Source organism: Sapajus apella, unplaced genomic scaffold (assembly GCF_009761245.1).
Source record: "Sapajus apella isolate SASKATOON/1434 unplaced genomic scaffold, GSC_monkey_1.0 scaffold156, whole genome shotgun sequence".
Taxonomy (NCBI): domain Eukaryota; kingdom Metazoa; phylum Chordata; class Mammalia; order Primates; family Cebidae; genus Sapajus; species Sapajus apella.
Genome location: NW_022437096.1, coordinates 1,629,106 through 1,652,067, shown reverse-complemented (window position 1 = coordinate 1,652,067; position 22,962 = coordinate 1,629,106). Strand labels below are relative to the sequence as shown.

Sequence of the window (22,962 nt, the reverse complement as noted above, 5' to 3'; positions counted from 1 at the left end):
TCCAACCATCCACTCCTAGTTATTACTATCCGGACATTCCACTCCTAGTTATTACTATCCGGACATTCCACTCCTAGTTATTATTACTCCTAGAGAAATGAAAGCCTAGCTCTGCATAAAGACTCTTTTTTTGTTGTTTTTTTTGAGATGGAGTTTCACTCTGTCACCCAGGCTGGAGTGCAGTGTTGAAATCTCAGCTCACTGCAACCTTTGCTTCCCAGGTTCAAGGGAGTCTCCTGCCTCAGCCTCCCAAGCAGCTGGGATTACATTTGACCACCACCATTCCCAGCTAACTTTTGTACTTTTAGTAGAGATGGGTTTTCCCCATGTTGGCCAGGCTGGTCTTGAATTCCTGACCTCAGGTAATCTGCCCACCTCGGCCTCCCAAAGTGCTAGGATCACAGGCATAAGCCACCAAGCCTGGCCTCTGTATGAAAACTTATATATATATAATTCACAGCAGCTTTATACATAATATCTATGAACTAGAAGGCAAATTCTGATATAGGCCTACAGTGGATCACTATGCAGCAGTAATAAAGAACAAAGGGATACATGCAACATGGATAAATCTCAAAACGATCCTGTAGCGTGTGAGAGGGGAAAGGGCAGATCCATGATTGCAGGAGGACAGGCCACCAAGGGCACAAGACAGAGTCAGGACGAATGCTGTGTCCACCCTGCCTGCAGATGGTCTTATGGATAAATAAGCATGTCCATGTGAAGATTCATATGCAAACGTTCCTAGCACCTGTTATGTACAGTACATAGATATGGATATATATTTATCAATTATGCAGTGTAAACATGTAGTTTATTGTATATCAATTATACCCAAATAAAGCTTTTTTTTTGAGAAGGAGTCTCACTCTGTTGCCCAGGCTGCAGTGCAACGGCACCATCTTGGCTCACCGCGATCTCCACCTCCCAGATTCAAGCAATTCTCCTGCCAGAGCCTCCTTAGTGGCTGGGATTATAGGCATGCACCACCATGCCTCGGTAATTCTGTATTTTTAGTAGAGATGTGGTTTCTCCATGTTGGTCAGGCTGGTCTCGAACTCCCCACCTCAGGTGATCCGCGCACCTCGGCCTTCCAAAGCGCTAGGATTACAGGCGTGGGCCACTGCACCCGGCTCATAAAGCTGTTTTTTTAGGCCAGGAGTGGTGGCTCAAGCCTGTAATCTCAGCACTTTGGGAGGCTGACGCAGGGGGATCATATGAAGTCAGGAGCTCAAGACCAGCCTGGCCAACACGGTGAAACCCTGTATCTACTAATAATACAAAAATTAGCCACGTGTGGTGGTACACATCTGTAATACCGGCTATTCAGGTTGCTGAGGCAGGAGAATCATTTCAACCTGGGAGGCGGAGGTTACGGTAAACCAAGGTCATGCCACTGACTCCAGCCTGGGCAACAGAGCAAGACTCTGTCTCAAAATAAATAAATAAATAAATAATAAAGCTGTTTTTTTTTTTTTTTTTTTTTTAGAGAGGCAGGGACTGTCAGAATGAATAAAAAAGCAAGACTTCCTATATTCTGCCTGTAAGAAACGTGCTTTAAACATAAAGACACACATACCTTAATCCTTTTCTTGTTTCGGAAAAAAAAAACTGCATCACTGCCAGCGCTCATTTACTCTTACATAAACACCCTCTTGGAGGCTGAGGCAAATCTGACCGATTTTCAATGTGCAAATAAAACATAAAAACTGTTCTTGGAGTTATTTCTAAACAGAACTAACATCAGAGTCATCTGAATCATCAGAATCATCTGGGAAAATCAGATTCATCAAAGGAAACTTTGGCCAGCGACTGAGAATGATGCTAATGTCACGCATACGAATGCTGTGTTTTCTAGGATTTGACATTTTCAGCAATTGAAAATTCCTGTATTTTGTAAATGGAAATACCACTACTAAAAACAGAATGCTATAAATAGAATGATGTCTTTGTTTCCTAAGTTGATATACTGGAGCAATGCAGAAGCAACAATGAAAACGAGATATTTCGTGGCAAACTCATCTTGGGGTGAACACTGCAGCTGTGAGCACTCTGGCGCGTGTTCTTATGGCAAACAGGAAAAGGGTTAAAAACAAACGCTGGAAAAAGGTTTACCATGTGAACACACATCAAAAAAAAGCTGGAGTGGCCATATTAATACCAGGTACAGATTTCAGAATAACATACTAAATTCAATAAAGAACGTCACAAAGTTACAACGGGTTCAATTCATCCAGAGCACATATTCCCACAGGTGTGTATACCTACAAGGAGACCTTCCAAATACATGAAGCAAAGCTGATAAAGGGAGACAAGAGATGGAGATGTCAACATAACGGTTCCACACGTAACTGAACAAGTGCATCCAAATCAGTAACCATACAGAAGATTCAAACAACACTATCGTCAAGGTTGAGCTGACGGACATTTACTGAGCAGTCCAACCAGCAACAGAATACCTATGATTGACAAGTATACACAAAACATTCACCAAGACAGACTCTTCTCTGGACAGTAAAGCAAACCTCAATACATTTAAAAGAACCAAAATCAAGGAATGGTTTCTAACAAGGGAACTGAATAAAAACTCAACAATAGAATAATATCTGAAAAAAAATCCAAAGTATTTTCAAATAAATGACACTTTTATCAAGTATCAAGAAAAAAATTACGAGTAAAGCAAATTTAATCTCACAGTAAGCAGAAAGAAAAAACAGTAAAGATGTGAAATTGATGAAATCAAAAAAAGAAAAAGAAAAACAATCAATGAAACCAAATATTGGTTCTTGGGAAAGAGCAATAAAATTGATAATCATCTACAAATACTGATTAGAGAAAAAAATGGAGAAGACAGAAATTATCACCACCAGGAATGACAGAGGGGATGCCATTACAGATCCTACAGATATAAAAGGTTAATAAAGAACTGTATAAATAACTTTATGAAAATAAATTCTGTAACTCAGATGAAATGGACAAGCCGGGTGCAGTGGCTTAGGCCTATAATCCCAGCACTTCAGGAGGCCGAGGTGGGCAGATCACTTGAGGTCAGCAGTTCAAGACCAGCCTGGCTAACATGGTGAAACCCTGTCTCTACTAAAAATACAAAAATTAGCCGGGCATGGTGGCAGGTGCCTGTAATCCAGCTACTCAGGAGGCTGAGGCAGGAGAATTGCTGAAAGCCGGGAGGCGGAGGCTGCAGTGAGCCAAGACCGCACCACTGCACTACAACCTGGGCGACAGAGCAAGATTCTGTCTCAAAAAAAAGAAAAAGAAAAAGAAAATAAATGCTGCAACTCAGATGAAATGGACAAGTTACTTGAAAGACACAAACTACAAAAACTCAAGAATAAGCTGATTTGCCGCCTATTTAAAAATTGAACTTCTGGGCCAGGCGCAGTGGCTCACGCCTGTAATCCCAGCACTTTGGGAGGCCGAGGTGGGTGGATCACGAGGTCAAGAGATCGAGACCATCCTGGTCAACATGGTGAAACCCCGTCTCGACTAAAAATACAAAAAATTAGATGGGCATGGTGGCGCGTGCCTGTAATCCCAGCTACTCAGGAGGCTGAGGCAGGAGAATTGCCTGAACCCAGGAGGCGGAGGTTGCAGTGAGCCGAGATCGCGCCATTGCACTCCAGCCTGGGTAACAAGAGCGAAACTCCGTCTCAAAAAAAAAAAAAAAAAAAAAAAAATTGAACTTCTTAGGGATGAGCAAAGAAACTAGTTTCTTGAGATGGCATCCACTACTGGTGAAGATGTTATGAGCACTGTTAAAATGACAACAAAGATTTAAGAATATCTTATAAACATAATTGGTAAAGCAAGGGCAGGGTTTGAAAGTTCTCCTGCGGGTAAAATGCACACTGTGGAGAATTCTTTCATAAAAGAGTTAATCGGTGTGAAAAACTTCATTGTCTTATTTTAAGAAATTGTCACAGCCAACCCACCCTTCAGCAATCTGCGCTCTGACTGATCAGCAGCCGTCCACACCAAGGCAACATTGCCCACCGGCCAAGAGATTATGAGTTGCTGAAGGCTCAGATGACTTAGCATTTTTAGCAACAAGCTTTTTAAAAATCAAGGTAGGTACAATGTTTTAGACATCATGCTATCGCACGCTTACCCGACTACAATACACAGAAAACGTAACTTTTATAAATACTGGGAAACAAAAAAATGAGTGTGACGCACATTATTGCGAAAATTGCTTGAGTGCCGTGGTCTGGAGCCAAACCCCTCATACCTCCGAGGGCCTCATGCCTCCGAGGGCCGTCTCCCAAGCACTTGGCCTGTGTCCTCTCCTTCAAACTGCATGGCAGTCGTAGGAGAAAAGTTTAGTATGACTTTTCTCCTTTCACACACGAGGTACGGAGAGGGTGAAACACTTGTCTGGGGCACACAGGTATGAAGTGGTAGAAACAGGCCAGTATTCACATTCGGAAGGGAGCACCTGTGCACCTGGGGAATGGGGAAGGGGAACAGAAGACAGAAGTGTGGGGGAGTAGAGATGGAGCAGCTAAAACATTCCCAATCCTGGGAAGAGACTGGGGACCAGAGATTTAACACCTCCAAGTCCTAAGCAGAATTTTAAAAAATCAAAACACTGAGAAGGAGCGACAAAGCAGATGGAGACAATAGCTACGAAGGACAGAGGAACACGTTCAACAATACCAGAGGGACGAATCCGCAAACTTCAGACTGTGGGAAATACTGCAGGACAAAAAAACTGAGCTTTTTCAATAAACAAATTAGACTTGAATATCAAGTTGAGATAGCAAACTGTCTAAGAACATTTTAGAACATGTGGGAAATTTGGACACTATCTGATACTAAGCAATTTTTGTTAGCTTATTTTAAGGTGGAATAAAGGTATTATGAACTTTTTTATTTTTTTTGAGATGGAGTCTTGCTCTGTCACCCAGGCTGGAGTGCAGTGGCATGATCTCTCAGCTTACTGCAACCTCTGCCTCCTGAGTTCAAGCAATTCTTCTGCCTCAGTCTCTCGAGTAGCTGGGACTACAGGTGCGTGCCACCACACCTGGCTAATTTTTGTATTTTTAGTAAAAATGGGGTTTCACCATATTGGCCAGGCTGGTCTCGAACTCCTGACTTCATGATTGACCCACCTCGGCATCCCAAGTGCTGATAAATATAATTTTTTTTTTTTTAAGTTTTTAGAGATGGGGTTTCACCATGTTGGCCAGGATGGTCTCGATCTCTTGACCTCGTGATCCGCCCGCCTTGGCCTCCCAAGTGCTCGGATTACAGGCGTGAGCCACTGCGCCCGGCCATAAATATAACTTTTAAAAGAATTCTAAGCCAGGTGTGGTGGCTCATGCCTATAATCCTAGCACTTTGGGAGGTTAAGGCGGGAGGACTGCTTGAGCCCAGGAGCTTGAGACCATCCTGGCCAACATGGTGAAACCCCGTCTCTACTAAAAATTAGCAAGGCATTGTGGCACACACCTGAAATTCCAGCTGCTTGAGAGGCTGAGGCAGGAGAATCACTTGAACTCTGGAGGCAGAGGTTGCAGTCAGCCGAGACTGCACTCTAGCCTGGGAGACAAAGCGAGACTCCATCTCAAAAAAATAATAATAATTCTACCTTTTAAAACTACTTACTAAAATGTATCTACATGAATTACGATTTTGGGTATCTGCTTCAAAATAATTGAGTGGATTGTAACAGAAACAAAAATTGACAAGTGGGACCTAAGTAAAGAGCTTCTGCACAGCTGACACTATCACAGCAAGAGAGAAAAACAGACAGAAAAACATAAAAACAGACAAGCCACTGAATGAGAGAAAGTATTAATACCTGAAGCTATGCATCTGACAAAGGTCTGAAATCCAGAATGTATAAGAAGCTTAATAAGAAAGAAAATAACCCCATTAAAAAGCGAGCAAAGGACATGAAGACACTTCTCGAAAGGAGACAGACAAGCGGCCAACAAGGAGGTGAAAAAAATGCCTAATGTCACCAGCCATCAGAGGAATGCCAATCAAAACCACCATGAGACGCCATCTCACACCTGTCAGAGTGGCTTTTATTGAAAAAGAAAAAAATAACAGAAGCTGGAGAGGCTACAGAGAAAAGGAAAACTGAAACACCATTGGCGGGAATGTCAATTAGTTCAGCCATTGCCGAGGGCAGTTTGGAGTTTTCTCAAAGACTAAAAACAGCTACCATCGGACCCAGTGATGCCATTACTGAGTATGTACCCAAAGGAATAAATCATTCTACAAAAAACATATATGTTCGTCACAGCACTGTCAATAATAGCAAAGACATGGAATCAACCTACGTGCCTATCAGTGGTGGACTAGATAAAGAAAATGTGGTATATACACACCGTGGAATATTAGACAGCCATAAAAAAGAACAAAACTGTGTCCCTTGTAGCAACATGGATGCAGCTGGAGACCATCATCCTAAGTGAACTAACACAGAAACAGAAAACCGAATACCACATGTTCTCACTTATAAATGGGAGCTAAACATGTGGTACACAGGGGCAGAAAGATGAGAACCACAGGTGCTGGGACTACGAGAGTGGGGAGGGGGACAAGGGCTGAAAAACAACCTACTGAGTACCATGCTGACATCAGGGTGACAGGGTCATTCTTGTCCCAAACTCAGCATTATACAACATACCCATGTAATGAATCTGCACAGGTACCCTATAAATCTAAAATAAAAGTTGAAACTATTTTTTAAAATAATTTTTTTTAAAGTGAGTGGAGGACACAGATGAAATGGGAACAGCTGTGAGCTGGTAGCTTCTGAGCTGAGGATGTGTGCATTCTGAGGGGTCATCAGGTGACTCTTCCCACTTCTATGTATATTAGATTATTTCCATGAGAGCTATTTTAAGGAAAAATCCAATTAGATATACTGCTGACTTTTCAAGAGAAACAGTGCAAACCAGGAGACAAAGGAATGACACTTTTGAAGCTGTGAAAAAATGAGAGTCAAACCAGAATTCAATCAGCAGCACAAATATTCCCTCAGGAATAAACACGAGCTAAAAGCACTGTCAGACGAACCAGACACAAAGCCTGTCTCCAAGTGACCCATATTAAAGGCAACACAAGAGCGTTCTCCAGGCAGTGACGAAAGAATCTGGTGTGGTGCAAGAGAACTGCCGCGAAGGCCCGAGGGTGAAAACCGCTATGCGGGTAAGAGGTGGGCAGCCGGGCACTCAACTGTTACGGGCACCTCTGCCTTTAGGCTCTCCAGTGGAAGAACTAAAAGCCATAAATACAGACACACCGACATGCCTGCGTGTATGTGAATAAAAGCCATGAGATCACACTGATGCCGCCAACTCTGCTCTGAGATCACAGGACTGAGCCTCCCCCTTTCCCAGACACCTCCGGGAGGCTGGGCTCCCACTCCCTCCCCTGCAGATTTACTCATTTGCTCAACCCTACAACACACACATGAAGTAGCTGTAGAATTACTAACCATACCACCAAGAAAACAAGCCTTCTAACTGGGGATGACAATTAGTTTATAATTTTTTATCTTTGTACTTGAAGGTATATAATCAAAGCATTGTGTCCGCGAGTTTCCTTGGTCAATTTTCTTTTCATTCTTCTTCTTTTTTTTTTTTTTTTTTGGACGGAGTTTCGCTCTTGCTGCCCAGGCTGGAGTGCAATGGCGCGATCTCGGCTCACCGCAACCTCCGCCTCCCGGGTTCAGGCAATTCTCCTGCCTCAGCCTCCTGAGTAGCTGGGATCACAGGCATGCACCACCATGCCCAGCTAATTTTTTGTATTTTTAGTCGAGACGGGGTTTCACCATATTGACCAGGATGGTCTTGATCTCTTGACCTCGTGATCCACCCGCCTCTGCCTCCCAGAGTGCTGGGATTACAGGCTTGAGCCACCGCGCCTGGCCTCATTCTTCTTTTTTGTCGGAGGAGACAGCCTCGCTCTGTTGCCCAGGCTGAAGTGAAGTGACACAATCTTGGTTCACTGAAACCTCCATATCATGGGCTCAAGTATCCTCCCACCTCAGCCTCCTGAGTAGCTGGGACTACACATGTGCGCCATCACCCAGTTAAGTTTTTGCATTTTTTGTGGAGACAGGGTTTCACCATGTTGCCTAGGCTGGTGGTCTCAAGCTCCTGAGCACAAACCATCCACCCGCCTTGGCCAGTTTTCTCCCTTAAGTGTAGTTATTTCACTCATTTGAAATACAGTAGGTTCATTTGTTTGTAATACCACCTAGATTTTATGTTTTTGGTTTCCTCAAATTTCTCAGTAAAGGGAAACTAGAACAGTAAAACCACAATCCTCTGACGTTATCAACAACAACAAAAGAAGACTGACAAGGTTTTTCCGTTAAACACAAAACATAAGTGGAAGGGACAAACCATGAATAAGGTCGAGTACAAATCCGCAACTTTACAATGGTGTGAAAGCTTCAGGCACTCAGCAGAAACTGTACTTTGAATTCTGAATTTTGATCTTTTTCTAGGCTAGCAACATACAGTGTGATACTCGTACGTGAGATACTCAACGCTTTATTACATAATGGGCTCTGTATCAGGTGATTTTGCCCAGCTGTAGGCTAATGTTAAGTGTTCTAAGCACATTTAAGGGAGGCTAGGCTAAGCCATGATGTTCAGCAGATTAGGTGTATTAAACTTATTTTTAACTGAGGACATTTTTAATTGATGATGGGTATATCAGGATGTAAGCCCCACTGTAATCGGGGCGTATATGGCATCAGATCTGGATAGTTGGAAAAAAAGAAGTCACCGAGCGTGTAACACACTGATAATCCCCAAGTAGATAACAGGTCTCACTGGACGGCCCAAGAACCAAGCTACCAGCACGGATGACTTTCTGCACATCAGCAAAGCAGAGAAGAGTCAGGGTCCAAGGGCAGATACGGGGCAAAACAAAACAGCTGACACTTCTTTCCAGGGCAAAAACTGACATGAAAAGAAGCTGCTGGCCCTACCAGACCATCCAGAACTAGACAGAAAGTTGGCAAGAACAGAGAAGACTTGAGCAACACTGTCAACCAACTGACCCAGCAGACACACCGGAGCATGTGACCCACACGCCGGAGCACTGCACCCACCACCACACGGCACACACGCTTCCTCAGGTGTTCCTGGAACATCCCACAGTATAGACCACGTGCCAGTCCATTCAATACGCGTTGGGGAATTCAAAAGGACTGAAACTATAAAGTGTTCTAAACACAACGGAGTTAAATTGTAAAGCAAAAAAAAGAAATCTGGGAAATAGGCAATTATTTGGAAATAAAATACAATTCTGAATAACTCATGGGTGGAAAAGAAACTGTGAGGGAAACTGGAAGGTATTTTCAACTGAATGACACTAAAAATACAACCCACCAAATTTATGAGATGCAGCTAAAGTGGTGCTTAGTGAGAAACTTAAAGCTGTACATACTTGTATTAGAAAAGACCTCAAGTCAGTGAGGTTTTCACCTTAAAGAAAAACACTAGGGAAAAAAACGTAAACCAAAGCAACGCAAGCCACAGAACGCAGGTGACCTCCCGAAGGCGCAAGACTTAAGAGCGTGCATTTCCCCCAGAGCCGCCACAAAGGCAGCCCGGCCCACCAGCATCTTGACTTAGCCCAGTGAGACCCACATCAGATCTGTGACTCCTAATTTCTGTTGTGCGAAGCCACCAAGTGTGTAGTAATATGTGAAAGCAGCACTAGAAAACTCATACAGTAAGCAACAGAAGAGGATTCAGTCAAATCTCACAAAAGAATATGAGAAAAAATAAAGAACAGGAAAATATCACTGCAGATAATGAAATATGCTCACAGCAAAACGTGACCTCAAATTAAATGAAAACGGTAACTGCTTATTCCAAAGAAACTGAAGAAATTAAGAAAATGATATAAAGAAACAACGTAAATCAGGATAGAAAAACTCTGATATGAGATTATAGATCCCACAAAAACATAAAAAATAAAAGCAGGCCAGGCGCGGTGGCTCACGCCTGTGATCCCAGAATTTTGGGATGCCGAGGTGGGCGGATCACAAGGTCAGGAGTTCAAGACCAAACTGGCCAATATGGTGAAACCATGTCTCTACTAAAAATACCTCTCACGAGGTCAGGAGTTCAAGACCAGACTGGCCAATATGGTGAAACCCTGTCTCTACTAAAAATACAAAAAATTAGCTGGGCATGGTGGCATGCATCTGTAGTCCCAGCAACTCGGGAGACTGAGGCAGGAGAAGTGTTTAAACCCAGGAGGCGGAGGTTGCAGTGCGCCGAGATCACGCCACTGCACTCAAGCCTGGCAACACAGCAAGACTCCATCTCAAAAAAAAAAAAAAAAAAAGTAAAATGTAACTTCAAGAATAAAGACCAAAAAAAGAAGAAACATGAGAATAAATAAACTCCACAGATGACAGCTTTAAGATAAATGAAGAGGAAACAAAATTTTTTAATGAAAAACAAATGAAGGGATTAAAAAAGACTCAAGACAAAGACCAATTTAAAAGACAGGTAAAGAAGATCCAACATATGTACAATCAGAACAGCCACCCTGGAAACAGACGGGGACAGGGCAAGAGAACAGAATACTAAACACTTAAAAAACTTTCTGAATTAGAAATTGCCAAATCATATAGTGAAAGGGACTGGGAAAACCCATCCTCAACTAATAACACTAATTTATTTTCTAACAAAATTACTAGACTTGAAAGAAATTCTTTGGGCCGTCAGGCAAAATACAAAGTCAATTGGGAAGAAAAAACTGTTATGATTTAGACAGCAATGCTTTATTCTAGAAGACCATAGAATATCATACAGTATTTAAGATATTCAAGGAAAAAAAGTGAACTGGCCAGGCACAGTGGCTCACACCTATAATCCCAGCACTGGGAGGTGGAGGCGGGAGGACTGCTTGAAGCTGGGAGTTTGAGACCAACCTGGACAATATAGCGAGATCCCAGCTCTACAAAAATTTAAGGAGAAAAAATAAAGGGGAAAAAAAAGAAAATGTAAACCAAGGACTTTGTACTAAGCCAAACTGACCTTCAAGCACAATGAATGCGGAAAAACTATCATCAACATGCACGCAGTCAGGAAGTCTTGTTCCACGAGCCCTTCCTGAGAGATCTACCCAGGAAGAGCAGAGTAGAGAGAACAAGCCTCAACTGAAAAACAAGAGAAACATGAGGACGCAATGTGAGCACTTATTTTTATATTTAGAGACAGAGTCTTGCTCTGTTGCCCAGGCTGGAGTGCAATGGCATGATCTCTGCTCACTGCAGCCTCCGTCTCCCAGGTTCAAGCAATTCTCCTGCTTCAGCCTTCCAAGTAGCTGGGACTACAGGCGCACCATGACGCCTGGCTAACTTTTTTGTATTTTCACCATGTTGCCCAGGCTGGTCTCAAACTCCTGAGCTCAGGTGATCCGCCTGCCTCAGCCTCCCAAAATGCTGGGATTAGAGGCATGAGCCACCGCACCCAGCCCGTGTGAGCATTTAACACACACCGTCACATGCTGCACAGCAACACCTCAATCAGCAAACAGCAGTATGCCCCACAGCAGCTCCGTAAGATGAGAATGCCATCTGTTTACTGTGCCTTTTCTGTTTGGACACACAAATACTTGACATCATGTTACACACGCCTACAGGAGTCAGTGTAGTAACTGCTGTGCAGATGCACAGGCTCAGAGTGACAGGCTACACCATCTCGGTTTGTGAACCCGCACTCTTACACGAAGTTCACACGACATCATCACTGACTAACGCACCCCTGCCCTTAGTGAGAGCTGGGGCTGCAGTCACTTCCAGAGCTAGGACTGAACAAGGGTTTGTGGGGAGGAAACAGCACAATGGCTGGACTCTGTGACTTCCGACTTCATGGGGGGCTCATGGGGACAGAAGCCCAAGGTCAGTCAGGAGCATCTGGATTTAATGATGGTTTGACTTAGAATTTTTCAACTTTATGATGGTTTAATCAGGGTTTTGTCTGTTTTTTTTTTTTCTTTTTCTTGAGACAGGGTCTCACTCTGTCACTCAGGCTGGAGCGCAGTGCACAATCTCAGCTCACTGTAGCCACGATCTCCTGGGCCCAAGTGATCCTCCCGCCTCAGCCTCCTGAGTAGTTGGAATGACACCTGATGCCACCCCACCTGGCTCATATCTAAAAACATTTTTTGTAGACAGGAGGTCTCACTATGTTGCCGAGGCTGGTCTCAAACTCCTGGGCTCAAGTGATTCTCCCACTTCAACCTCCCCAAGTGCTGCTGGGATTACAGGTGTGAGCCATCACACACTACGCCCAGGCTCCAAGCAGGTGTTCAGAGCATTTTCGACTTTGATGGGCTTATCAGACGTGGCCCCACCCTGAGCTGTGGTGCATCTATGGTAGGTAATGGCTCCCTGCTCTGCAGCACAGACCCTGCACAACCACACAGAATGGGAAGACTTACGCAAAAAAATCTTCTCTGTTTTCAGTAATGATATAGGTGGCAGTAGTACTGCAGTTGTTATTTTGAGATTGTGATGTTTGTAGCAAGAGATAAAGCACATGAGACATTATGCGATACTCCAATTCTCTCATCTCCATTGTCCTTGGGAAGCAAGACTCTGAGTGGAAAAAGAGGCCAGGATGTAAGATGAAAGCACGGCCAAGTGAAGGAAGGCCCTGCTGACAGAAAGCAGACCACACACTCCAGTTCTGCCTTCTGCCCCCGCAGGGGCCCAGAGCCCACCGCCACCTGCTGACAGAAAGCAGACCACACACTCCAGTTCTGCCTTCTGCCCCTGCAGGGGCCCAGAGCCCACCGCCAACCCCACAGGAGTGAGCACCTCTCACACCCAGATTGTGGTTTTGAAACATCACTGCCAAGCCATTAAAAGAAACCAGAGCTGAAGAAATGGCTTATTTCAGGTCCGAAGCAGGAAAAATACAAGATGAGCCTAGAACATACCAAACAGCAACAAACCTCTGAGAAAGTACGCAGAGGACGTCAAAAGGATCCAGGAGTGAGCTTGTAAAGGCTCCCGCTGTCCAGAGAGGACATAATTTAACACCCCAAACGTGTTTAAATTCATTAGTTCATCAATACCAACATAAAATCCCTAAATGGTCACCTTCAGAGGCTAACAGGAAAATGATTCAGTATTGTGAAAGCTGACGAATTTTAAAAGAATCAATTTTCTCCATGAACTATAATACCAGTGAGTAGGTAAGAAGAGGTTTCTCTTTAATAGTTCATCTACTACATAAAGAAGCAATAACTCAGCCAGATCACACTTTTTTTTTTTTTTTTTTTTTTTTAAGACGGAGTCTGGCTCTGTCACCCAGGCTGGCGTACAGTGGCACAATCTCAGCTCACTGCAACCTCCGCCTCCTGGGTTCAAGCAATTCTCCTGCCTCAGCCTCCTGAGTAGCTGGGATTACAGGCACGTGCCACCATGCCCAGCTAATTTTTTTTGTATCTTTAGTAGAGACAGGATTTCACCATGTTGGCCAGGCTGGTCTCCAACTCCTGACCTCAAGTGATCTGGCCGCCTTGGCCTCCCAAAGTGCTAGGATTACAGGTGTGAGCCACGGCGCCTAGCCAATAACATCACATTTTGTCACTTTTTATGAATTAATCAGAGTTCTTTGCATCAGTGGCTGCCAGCCTCAGAAAAGAGAGGCAGCCAACCACTTAGTGCCTTCCAATGGAAGCACATAACACCCCCAAAAGAAGTCCTGCCAGAGGTCAAACCTGAATGTGACCAAGCCTCCGGATCCAACCAACAGCTTACAGGAGGCTAGGCATGGTGGCCCAGGCCTGTAACCCCAGCACTTTGGGAGGTCGCTTGAGCCCAGCTGGGCCACATAGTGAGACCCCATCTCTACAAAACATGTCTTAAAAATTAGCTGGGTGTGGTGATGTGCACCTGTGGTCCCAGTTATTAAGGAGGCTGAGGTGGGAAAACCGCTTGAGCCCAGGCGTTTGAGGCTATAGTGAACAGAGATGGTGCCACCGCACTCCAGCCTGAGCCACAAAGCGACACCGTGCCTCAAAACAAAACAAACACAATCTACAGGAAATCAAAGGATAGAGGAACACACTGGGCCTCACCAGAGGAACGGAGCCAGCAGACTCGAGAGTGTGAGACGCCAAGTCCAACCACCAAATAATTTCCACGGGAGGTGGGGTGGCTGATGCAGCCTGTAGATCAGCCAGGCACGGTGGCTCGTGCCTGTAATCCCAGCACTCCTGGAGGCTGAGAGGGCGGATCACCTAAGATTGGGAGTTCAAGACCAGCCTGACCAACATGGAGAAACCCCGTCTCTACTAAAAATACAAAATTAGCTGGGTGTGGCGGTGCATGCCTGTAATCCTAGCTACTCGGGAGGCTGAGGCAGAGGTTGTAGTGAGCCAAGATCACACCTTTGCACTCCAGCATGGATAACAAGAGCAAAATTCCATCTCAAAAAAAAAAAAAAAAAAAAAGACTGAAAGGTCATTTTTAAAAATAGAAAAAACTGGCTGGGCATGGTGGCTCACGCCTATAATCCCAGCACTTTGGGAGACTGAGGCGGGCGGATCACTTGAGGTCAGGAGTTTGAGAACAGATTGGCCAATGTGGTGAAACCCTGTCTATTAAAATACAAAAATTCGTCAGGCGTGGTGGCAGGCGCCTGTAATCCCAGCTACTCAGGAGGCTGAGGCAGGAGAATCGCTTGAACCCAGGAAGAAGAGGCTGCAGTGAGCCCAGATCACGACACTGCACTTCGGCCTGGGCAATAGAGCGAAGCTCAGTCTCAACAACAACAAAAAGAAACAAGGAAAAACTTAACTAATATTTAGAGGTACTCAGTTCAGCCAAAACAACAAAGAATAAGGAAGTAACTGCGGTAAGCTAAGGAGGTGGCAGCTTCTGCTTGGAGGGAGGGGCTGGGCGGCACGCACAGGGGTCTGGAAGCCGCCAGGCGCCTCTTAACCCACGCACCGCTTACAGCTGTGTTCACCTCATCATGTGACTCAGTAGGCTAGACACGGACTTTATTCAGTTTCTCTATCTGTGCCGCACTTTAAAATAAAAAAGGTTTAAAAACACACATATAAAGCTACAAAAGGCTGGGCGCAGTGGCTCACACCCACAGCCCCAGCTACTCGGAGGCCAAGGTGAGAGGCTTGCTTGAGCACAGGAGCTCCAGTCCAGTCCCCGCAAAAAAAGCAAGACCTCGGCCAGGCACGGTGGCTCATGCCTATACGCCCAGCACTTTAGGAGGTCGAAGTGGGCGAATCACAAGGTCAAGAGATCGAGACCATCCTGGCTAACATAGTGAAACCCTGTCTCTACTAAAAAAAAAAAAATAGACGAGTGTGGTAGCACATGCCTGTAATCCCAGCTACTCGGGAGGCTGAGGCAGGAGAATCGCTTGAACCCAGGAGGCAGACGCTGCAGTGAGCCGGGATTGTGCCACTGCACTCCAGCCTGAGGGCAGAGTGAGACTCTGTCTCAAAAAAAAAAAAAAAAAAAAAGAAAAGCAAGACCTCCTCTCTACCAAAAATAAAGAAAACGAAGACACCGCCTTCCAAGGACTTTGCTGCAGGAGTGTCGCAGCACATGCAGGTTCCACGCACGGGGACAGCCGGCCTTGGGGTCTCACTAACAGAATGAGCCACTTGCGTTCAATGATCTCAAATGCACCATGCTACATCGTTTAGTAAAGTTCATTTTTTTCATTTTCCACTTTCAGACTGAAGCAAATTAAGTGAAAACCAGTTCCAGATACCACTTCTCACCCTAACAAACATCCAAACGCTTAGTAAGGTCCTTTGTTGGTCAGGCCCTCTCCCCCGGTGCTGACTGGGGTGCCGGCCTGTGTGGGGGAATTTGGAAGCACTCACCAAAATTACGTTTATCCTCCCACCCAGCAGCCCCACGCTGGGGACACCTGGAGACGCCCTCATCAAACACAACGCACACACTGGCACTGTCGGTCCCAGCGGCATCTCACAGAAGACGAGAGCCCATCAACAGGACCCACACATTCACAGATGTGCTGGACAGAAAACCAGACACATGGGCCAGGCGCGGCGGCTCACGCCTGTCATCCAGCACGCTGGGAGGCCAAGGCAAGTAAATCATTTGAGTCCAGGAGCTCAAGACCAGCCTGGGTAAACAGTGAGACCCCCCTCTCTACAAAAAATTTTTAAAAATCAGCCGGCATGGTGGCATGTGCCTGTGGCTACTCAGGAGGCTACTCAGGAGGCTATGGGGGAAAAATCGCTTGAGCCAAGGAGGTCAAGGCTGAAGTGAGCCAAGATCAGGCCACTGCACTCTAGCCTGGGTGACAGAGCCAGACTGTCTCAAAACAAACAGGTTGGGTGTGGTGGCTCACGCCTGTCATCCCAGCACTCTGGGAGGCTGAGGCAGGCCGATCATTTGCAGCCAAGAGCTCGGGACCAGCCTACCCAACCAACATGGTGAAACCTTGTCTCTACCAAAAATACAAAAATTAGCGGGGTGTGATGGTTTGCGCCTGTAGTCCCAGCTACTCAGGAGGCTAAGGCAGGAGAACAGCTTGAACCTGGGAGGCAGAGGCTGCAGTGGGCCAAGACTGCGCCACTGTACTTCAGCCTGGGTGACAGAGTGAGAATCGGTTTCTAAAAAAAAAAAAAAAAAAAAAGAAAGAAAGAAATTCTGTATCTACGAATGATCTGAAACAAACAAATGAGCAACACAGCCAGAGAAAAAGACATTCATCTTATTTCTTCTTCCTTTCTTGGGAAAATAAATCAAATAACAAAACAAGAGTGTTTGTCAAGGAATTTTAAAAGACACCACTTTATTCAACCAAAGTGAAAGATAACCAAGGACAAAAAGAACTAAACAAAAAGACACAAACATAACTGAGCAGTTTCATTAGCAGTGGTATTATAATTCTTCATCCTATTTTACATTTTAGCACAAAACAAGTAATTACGCCAATGGTATTAAGATTTTTCAGACTGGGCCGGGCGCGGTGGCTCACGCCTGTAATCCCAGCACTTTGGGAGGCTGAGGCTGGCGGATCACCTGAGGTCGTCAGGAGTTCAAGACCATTCTGGCCAACGTGGTGAAACCCCATCTCGACTAAAACTACAAAAACTAGCTGGGCGTGGTGGCGTGCTGAGGCAGGAGAATTGCTTGAACCTGGGAGACAGAAGTTGCAGTGAGCCAGGATCACATGACCACACTCCAGCCTGGCGACAGAGTGGGTTAAAAAAAAAAAAAAAATCGCTGGGCACGGTGGCATGTGCCTGTAGTCCCAGCTACTCGGGAGGCTGAGGTGGGAGGATCGCTTGAGCCCAGCAGTTCTGGGCTGGAGTGCGCTATGCCAATCTGGTGTCCACACTAAGTTCAGCATCAGTATGGTGACCTTCAGGAGCGGGGGACCACCAGGTTGCCTAAGGAGGGGTGAGCTGACCCAGGTCGGAAACAGAGCAGGTTAAAACTCCCATGCTGATCAGTAGTGGGATCGCGCCTGTGAACAGCCACTGCACTCCAGCCTGGGCAACATAGCAAGAAAAACAAATTTTTTAAATTAGGTAAAAAAAAAAAAAGTAAAACTACATAAATTGTTTTTGTTTTTTTGAGACAGGGTCTCACTCTGTCACCCAGGCTGCAGTGCAGTGACAAGATTTCGGCTTACCGCAGCCTCAGCCTCCCAGACTCAAGTGATCCTCCCAACTCAGCCTCCTGAGTAGCTCAGCTACAGGCACATACCATCATGCATGGCTGATTTTTCTATTTTTTGTAAAGAAGGGTTTTGCCATGTTGCCCAGACTGGTCTGGAACTTCTGGGCTCAAGTAGTCTGCCCACCTCAGCCTCCCAAAGTGCTGGGATTACAGGTGTGAGCCACTGCACCCAGCAAAACATGATTTTAATGAAAATTAAAATTAATTTTAACTGTAATACATATTGAGAATACCAGTATGAACTCACAGTGTTTTAAATGTGTACTTTCTAGCTGTGTCCACAAAGAGGGCATTAAGCAGTGACAGACAAACACAATGGACACATCTAAGGCCCGGACCTCGATGTCCAGATGCCTTTCTGCACTAAAAGGAACCCAAGCGCTCTGGAGAAGCAGCTGACACGGGCCTGGGAAAGAAGTCACCGTGAGCCTGTGACGCTGCGCCAGAAAGGACGCGCTCCCAGGACCATTTGCTGAGTGAAAAGGACACAGGGGCCAGCTTGGAAGAGGCTCCCAACTGGTCACACTTACAGCCATTTGAGCATCACAAAACAAAAGGCTTTAATAGATTATGACACATCAATAAATAAAAGTCCACTAGTCCACCTTGATACTCAAGGAAGACAAAGGAAAAGTAAAAACATTTGCCCCCATGGAGGTGTCTGTTAGACCATCTTCTGCTAAAAATTGGTAATAAAGGGAAAGAAATTAGCATTTCTGTCTTTCTAAGAGGTAACAAAGAAGGGAAACAGATGAAAATAAAGAAGGAACAACAGCGTTAGAAGTCAGCGTTGCCGCACACGGGTGCTGGGAAGACCAACAAACAGCAGGTGTAAGTGTGATGGGAGCAGGGCGCCCACACGGCCCGAGACACCCCGCATCTAACTTGCCAACTGCAGGGTAAAGAGCCAGGGAGCGAAGTCGCATGCAATCTCATGGGACAGCGTCCCCCCCCACAGTCAGCACACAGCACCACCTGCACCCCAAACTGCCACCTGCGTCAAATCAAGCCTCCTACTGCCCGATCCCAGGTTGTGCTCTGAGGGCAACGGAACCAAGAGAGACGGCAAAGCACTGTGGCGCATGGCCCTTGACTCGATTCGGGTTGGGAAACGCAGCTACTGAAGACGCACTGGACGACGCCAAGGGATACTGTCTCGATTCGTGGATGCCACTGATGACTCGACTGTCATCAGACAGTACAATGTCCTTCTCCCTTTCTTGGAGAAAGAATGCTTAGAGAAGCATCCTGGTATCCGCAATTTCCTTCAAGACAGTCCAGCAAGTGCCAGGTGGCAGCAGGTGGCAGTCACAGTAGCTCCAGCTGGGGGCAAGGCACACAGGAGTGCCAACCCTGTAAGTCAGAAACTTCAAAGAACCTTCAAACAGCACAAGTATGTTAGTTTTCAACTCAGAGCACACATGCCCTCAACAGAATGTCGAGTACACCCAGGGAGTCAAAGAGCTGCACATCAGACTGGGCCTGGCTGAGACTGGGAGATGGCAGTTTTTTCTCCTGAGGACATAAATTACCATCCAGTCTCCACCTGAGAGCAGCGTTCACCTGTTCTAAGGGTGCAAAGCAGCATCACCTGCCACAAATTCCAACAGGAGCCACGGGCTCACACAAGCCGCCCACACAGAAGCCAACATCCAGGTCTGAGCTAAACTGAGAAGGGGGCCAGGCGCAGTGGCTCACACCTGTAATCTTAGCACTTTGGGAGGCTGAGGCGGGAGGATCACTTGAGGTCAGGAGTTCGAGACCAGCCTGGCCAACATGCGGAAACCCCGTCTCTACCAAAAGTACAAAAATTAGCCGGGCATGGTGGCAGGTGCCTACAGTCTCAGCTACTTGGGAAGTAGCTGAACCCAGGAGACAGGTTGCAGTGAGCCAAGATCACGCCACTCCACTCAAGCCTGGGTGACAGAGTGAGATGCTGTCTCAAAAATAAACAAACAAATTGAGAAGGGGGACCCAAAGCTAAAGGTCAAAGACAGTGGCAAGGGTCTGACTCCAGAAACCCAGAGTCAGACGTGCTCAGGAACCCAGGTGAGGCAGTCTTGAAAACGGCACCTTCCAAAGCCAGCCAGCCACCATGCTAAGGTCAGCTGGTCTGTGTTCCGTCCCTGAAATGTTCTGGGTCGCACGACAGGGCAATGTGGATTATTCTGCTAGGTCGTTTTGTGGGTCCCCTGTATTTAGCACCAGCACCCTCGCCGTGTATCCATACCTTGGGGGTCCGGGCAGTACCACTAGTGACAGGCCTGACATGGCAGCTGTGGCCGAAAGCTGCTGGGGAGTCTCTCGCTTACAGGATGTGGCACATGGCTTCTGTGATGGGGTAACCGGAGCTCTCTCCAAGTGCACAGGCTTCCGACCCTGTTGTCCGCAGCAAACAGGTGGAGCTTTGGAGAAAGTCAGCCCCTCAGTGTTTGTCTGTGGAGGTGGTGAGGTGGGAAAGGCCAGGGGCCAGGTCCTCCCCACCCTGAGCAGGGAGCAGGACCCTGCAGCAGTCCCAGCCCCACCCCCAGGGCCAGGCCAGTATCAGCTGTTTCTACTGCACACAGATTTTGCTGGGAAAGACCTGGGCCATGGCTGCTGAAAAGCCTTTACGTAGAATGAGAGATGGGAAGCTGGCCAGCATTCCAGTTCGGGTCATTTAGGCTGTTTGACCCCGAATCCCCAAACACCTGGGGGAGCTGGGAGGTGGCTTCAGCAGCAGGCCCAGGGGCTGGGCAGGAGGTTGGTGCTGGGATGCTGCAAGGCTGCCCCTGCACCTCCTGGACGATGCTCTCCTGGGCTTCCGCCATTGCCCCCAGACCCGTCAGGGCGGGACTCTAACCTTCTCTCCCCATGAGGTCCAGAGCACACTTCACCGAGAGAAACTGGGGTCACCCTCGCGGTCACCTGCCGGTGTTACTGGGCCTTTTGCTCTGGTTTACGCTGCTGCTCCTCACCGCTGCCATGTTCCCTGAGAGCAGCGCCTTTTAAAACCACCATGGCCCCATCAGGCACAAAGGCAAGCACCTCTATCTCTCCTGCTCCCCTCCGCCTCAGAAACACCCAAGAGCTTATTTTATTCCTAACAATGCCTCCAAGAATTTGAGCTCCCAAAAGGACATATCCAGTGATCAGCAAGGAAGTGATCTGAGGTACTGCAGAATGAAGAAAAACCTAGGTGCTGAAAAGTGGGGAGCAGGAGCAGGGCCTGGAGAGTGGGATGCAGAAAGGGGCTGTAGCCGGAGAGCTGCTGGAATTCCCAGACACAAAAGCAGAAAGCCAAAACCAAAAAAACACTGAGGGGTGTCACGGGCTAAGGGCACACTGACTTCATCACACGGCCAACTGTGAGTAAGAGCGATTCCTACGGCTACCTCCTCAGGTCCCGAGATTTAAACAGTGAAGGAAATAAATCGGTAAGGAAGGGCCAGCTTGGCCTCTACCCCAGGGCTGGGCAGAGCCACGCCCAGCAATTTCACCTCCTCTCAAAACACAACCATCAAACCAAAGAGAATCAGACCAGAAGCTGAAACCAGGCAAACAAAAAGCAACACAAAGTGAAGGACAGCACCGACCACGGTCACTTACTGCTCCTCCCGCTCCCAGGGTTCCTCCTCCAGGGCTTCCCGCTAGGGATCTGACACACACACACACACACACACACACACACACACACACACACACGCGTTCACTAAGGAAACTGCTCCCCAGCTCCTTCGTGTTCCCGCTAGGGATCTGACACACACACACACACACACACACACACACACACACACACGTTCACTAAGGAAACTGCTCCCCAGCTCCTTCGTGCACACACACATCAGTTGGCTCCCCCAGAAATTTTCTTACAGTGTTTCTCCAAGATGTTATGGACATACTTTGCATGGCTGAGTTACTCACTGTATGTGTGGTAGTGGTGGGGGTGGGGGAGAGGGGAGGAAACCTTAAAGAGGAGAGGTTTTACGTCCAAAAAACATTAACCCCTTTATTCAGGAATCAACTGGACCAAGGCTGCGTGTTGGGGGAGACCCTGTAACCACCTGCCAAGTGCACTAGAAGTATTTGGTTTCTTTCCATATGGATTAACTGTGTCCTCACCTAAAAGACCGGCCCTTTGAAACTTTTTGAAGATTCATACAGAATCTCTCTTGGGCTAGATCTTTTCTTGAGAAAAAGCCAATCATCACAAGCAGATAATCCGTGTAAGGACTGCGGGAAGTGTGCATCCTTGTGTGGACATCCCAATGGAAACCCTAGGAGTATGGAATCAAATCCCTGTCAACTTTCCTCTGGCAAGGTAACTTTGTTCAGTAATTGAAATTAATTCATAATCAAAATGTGGCTTATTCATAGCACTTTTTTAAAAAATCCCAACCAAATCCTTCCTAGTCTCAATTTTGTCACTTGACATACACAGAAGAAATAAAAAATATTTCCACGTACAAAGTCACAGGATGCCCTTGTTTTACCAAACTGGTCTAATTATAAGTTCTGAATGGACTTCTAAAAACTATGCACGTAATCTAATCAGCGCTAACTTCAAAATAAATAACTTCCCTTTTGACCAACACCGGGAGACCAACAGAAGCTTCTGACGGCTCAGCTTCGGCGGGACGTGCTTCCAGGGAGGTGCCCGGGTCTACCAGGACCACCTGGAATACGAAGGCGCAGAAGGGAGGCCGAGGGGTAGCAATTCTCTCAGCAATGAAGGCGATGTGGGTCACACCACCGGACAAAAGAAGAAACAAAAATGACTGCGAGCTCACGCGGGTGTAGGAAAACAACTGCAGCTGAAAAACATTTGAAATTATGGTTCGCAAGGCAAGTTGTGTTTTTATTCATTAAATGTGAACCGTCATCCCCAAAACCACGTACAATAACCAGCCTCAGAGGCGCGTCGCCAGGACCAGCCTGGGCTGAGAACGGCAGCAGCGCCCGGGTGGCCCATCCTGGAGGTGGGACGGGAATGACACATCCAGAGCGGTCCCAGGGACGGGGTTCGCGGGGCAGCTGGACGTGGCCGGGACAGCGGGCTCCCGGCGGACCCGGGCGGCGCTCAGAGCCCGAGCCCCGTCCCGTCCGCCCCGTCTCGTCCCGTCCGCCCGGAAGCAGCGGCGCGGGGCACGTGGGCCAGGCCGGGCCGACCCCGGGCACTCGGCCGCCCAGTCGGCGCCGCCCCCGCGCCAGCTGTCAGGGCCCGGGTCTGCACGGGGGCGGGTCCGGGGCGGCGCCGGGCGGGGACCCCG

At 47.0% G+C, this 22,962-nt stretch overlaps 1 protein-coding gene across 1 annotated transcript in view; it reads right to left on the bottom strand.

The window, feature by feature from the left end:
• The window catches only part of ZBED4 (zinc finger BED-type containing 4), a 48,196-nt gene that overhangs the window by 24,389 nt on the left and 845 nt on the right, over positions 1-22,962 (bottom strand). The gene's annotated exons all lie outside the window — the stretch shown is intronic.